Genomic DNA, 4,117 nt, shown 5'->3' on the forward strand with positions numbered 1-4,117 from the left:
GCGTGGACGATTTGAGGCAGGAGCCACAAACACGCAAACATCGGTACTGTAGGAGAGGTGACAGGAATAAGCGCAAGAGCCAAATTAAGTCAGACATAGGGTTCATTAACATGCAAGGTGTCAGAAATAGGCTAAAATGGGAGGAAATCGAAGAACAACTAAGACAGGAGAACTTAATGGTTTATGGGTTTGTAGAGACACATCTTAGGGACATGGAACAACCGCCCTGTAACCCTGATTATGCATGGGAATACTGCAACAGAGTGCAGGGTAGCAGAAAGGGTGGGGGAATTGGAGCACTCATTCATAAAAATACAAATTGGCAAGGGGTCAAACAGGAATGCAAGGAGCATTTATAGCTAAAAGGAAAAGTAGCAGGGGCGAAAACACTTCCAGGCTTTGTATACCTTTGGACAGGATCAAATGCTAAAGAGGAAAACAAAAAAATGTTGGACTGTATAGCAGCGGACATCAATGAGCTAGGAAAAGGATGTGAAGTAATTGTATTAGGAGACATGAATGCGCATGTTGAAGACATGGATGGGTACACAGACTCCACAGGTAACATGCTGCTGGATATGTGTGAGAGGCTTAACTTAGTTGTCTGTAACTCTACTGAAAAGTGTGACGGGATCATAACATGGGAGGTAGGGGGTCGACACTCGACAATAGATTATGCGTTAATGTCACATAGGATGAACGATAGATTAGGAGCCATGATTATAGATGAACAGGGCTCCAGAAGTATAGGTAGCGACCACAAACGTATCAAGTTGAGTTTTAAGAGGGAAACTAAAGCAGGAACGACGCGCGAGGAAACGCCAGATGTGATTTTTTACTCAGAAGACCAAGTGGAAGTAGCGGCCAAACAAATTGAAGAGGAAATATCAGAGGGTACTGAAACTGATTGGACTTATCCAAAGTTAATGAGACTATTTGAGCGGGAGCTAGGTAAGGCGCGAGTCAGGAAAACAAGGCAAGGGATACGAAAACTCAAGAGCTGGTGGGATGAAGAGGTTAAGAAGGCCATAAAGAAACGTCAGGAAGCCTCCAGGGAACACAGGTATTCCAAAAGTAAGGGAGAACCTGAAGCAGAAGTAGAGAGGAAATGGGTAAACTACATAAAATGCAAAAGGGAAGCATCCTATTTGATCAACGAGAAAATCAAGACAAAAGGGTCCCAATGGCTGTCAAAAATAAGCAATAAAAAAGATAAACAGGCAGCTAGAAAATTCTGGCAACATCTGAACTTCTTGGGTAATAGGACAAGCCTAGAGCAGAGGTATATAGTAACAGCTCAAGGTACTCGGTTAGAAGGAGAGGAGGCAATGGAGTATATAGGAACCATGATGAGGGAAAAATTTACAAAACAGAGAAATGGTACATGCAGTACGTCGGAGAGGGATAGCCCGGTCAACCCACTGCTTTCGCTTAGACAAAAAGAGTGGGAAAGGGCTGAGAAGAGGGTACCAAGTAGCACATCGGCAGGCCCCGATGGTATTCCAATTACGTTAATAAAGAAATTGGGCCCGAAATCTAAGAAAGCATTGAGGGAGGTGGTGAGCAAAATGCTAGTGCATGGTAAAGTACCTGACGAATGAAGGCTAAGTAGGATGAGAATGATATATAAGGGAAAGGGGGACAAAGCTGACATAAATAACTACCGGCCTATAACAGTGACGTCAGTGGTCTACAGGGTGGTTATGCAGATTATAAAGGACAGACTGCAGGCATGGGTAGAGAACGAGGGGGTACTTGGAGAGCTACAAAATGGGTTCCGGAAGCATAGGAGGCTGGAAGACAATCTGTTCTCGCTAACACAGTGCATTGAAATAGCTGAAAAGGAACACAGACCCCTATGGCTGGCTTTTTTGGACATCAAGGGAGCCTATGACAGTGTACTTCAAGAGGGCTTGTGGGGAATTCTGGAAACTTTAGGAGTGCAAGATGGAGTAACCAATTTCTTAAAAGATATCTATAAAGGTAACCGGGTGATTATACAATGGGAAAAGCAGGTTTCGGAGCCTGTAATGATTCGGCGGGGGCTTAGGCAGGGGTGCCCATTGTCACCTCTGATGTTTATGCTGTACCTACAAGGTTTAGAGGCCAAAATACAGCAAAGCGGACTCGGCTTCAACCTATCATTTTTCAAACAAGGAAAATTGATTGAACAGTCATTACCAGGACTGATGTATGCGGATGATATTGTAGTAATGGCTGACAATGCAGAAGATCTGCAGAAATTAATGGACATATGTGGTACAGAAGGAGACAGATTAGGCTTGAAGTTTAGCAAAGAAAAATCAGCAGTCATGATTTTTAATAACATTTGCGGTGAGCATAAGATACAGGAGGCCACGCTGGAGATAGTCGATAAACACAAGTACCTTGGGGTGTGGATAAATAATGACATTGAGTATCTGACAGAGTACGAAAAATATCTAACGACTAAAGGTAACAGAAGTGCAGCGATTATGAAGAGTAGGGCACTGTGGAACTACAATAGGTACGAGGTAGTACGAGGGATATGGAAGGGGGTAATGGTACCAGGCCTGACTTTTGCCAATGCAGTTCTATGTATTAGAACAGAGACCCGGCAACAGTTGGAAATTAGGCAACGTGGTGTGGGTAGGCTCGCTCTGGGAGCACATGGCAAGACACCAAATCTTGGAGTGCAGGGGGATCTGGGATGGTCTTCTTTCGAGGGCAGAGAGGCTAGTAGCAAGATAGCATTTGAGGAGCGATTGAGAAAAATGGGGGAAATTCGGTGGGCTAGGAAGGTTTTCAGTTACTTATACACGAGGAATGTTGACACGAGGTGGAGGAAGCGAACTAGAAAATTGACAAGCAGATACTTGGGCAGTAGCGGGGGGACAAGTAAGGAATCATCTGTCAAGAAAAAGGTTAAGGAGACAGAGAGGGGTATGTGGAGTACAGAGATGCAAACCAAATCGGCATTGGAGACATACAGGACTTTTAAGCAAGAAATAGCCAAAGAAAATATTTACGATAACTCTAAGGAAGCTCATTGTTGTTTGAAGCCAGGACAGGTGTACTGCGGACTAAAACGTACCGAGCCAGATACCCGGAGATAGATTTGGTGTGCGAGGCATGTGGAGAGGAGGAGGAAACGGCTGAACACCTGATACTTGCTTGTAAACAACTTCACTCTGCAGTTGAATCTAACGGGGAACTATTCAAAGCTTTGGGTTTTAAAGACAGTGAAAGTAGAATAGACTTTGAACAGGTAGAAATAACTAAACGGAGACTATCCGATTGGTGGATAATATCAACGCAAAAGTAAAGGAGTAAATACATAGGTATGCATGCATATAGAACCATTAAAGGCTAGGTGGCGCGCGCCGCCGCCGCCCGATTCAAAGGGTTGAGCCTCAATCATCCATCCATTCATCCATCCATCCAGGAAAGGCTCTCCGCGCACCCTATCCTCCTCGCCCGATGAAACGGTCTATAGGTGTTCTGTGGTCATACATTCAAGGAGCAAAAACCCCCAGATTTAGTAACAGTACTTCTAATAGTAATAGTACTATAGTAATGTCTGCCTCTTCAAATAATACAGCTCAAAGACAAGAATTATGCTATCTGCCACAGGCGATTTTTGAAAATTCCGTAAAATTTAAAAATCACCCAGCAGAATACTTCTACAGGGTCCTGAATATTTCGCTGCGCCTGTTCGAAGAAAGATATTGCGCTCACCGCTGCACTGTTCTTGATCAAATTTTCTAGAAAGATCACATTTTGGAGTCTGTGTCTTTTAGTATAACACTAGGCACAGTTAATTGCCTGATTTTTAAGAAAAAAAAAGTGCAAATTTGCCTGCTTATGGGGACGCGAGCTGCTGCCGTGACGGCGCAAGCATAAACTTGTGTCACCGCCTGCCTTCAGCTGCAGAAAGCAGCGTTTCAGGGAGGGCAGCCGCGCCTGTTCCTAGAGCGGGCAACACACAGCAACCTGTATGTCAGGCACTGTGAAAAGTTTTCCCAATCGCCCTTGGTGTCCACGTGTCCCCCAAGGAGGTTATAAATAGTCAAACCTCCTTGGTGTCCCGACGTTCTCCGCTTGGCAACTTTGGGAAGGAAGTACGCAACGTAGCCAA

This window comes from Dermacentor andersoni, chromosome 1 (genome assembly GCF_023375885.2).
Source record: "Dermacentor andersoni chromosome 1, qqDerAnde1_hic_scaffold, whole genome shotgun sequence".
Classification (NCBI taxonomy): domain Eukaryota; kingdom Metazoa; phylum Arthropoda; class Arachnida; order Ixodida; family Ixodidae; genus Dermacentor; species Dermacentor andersoni.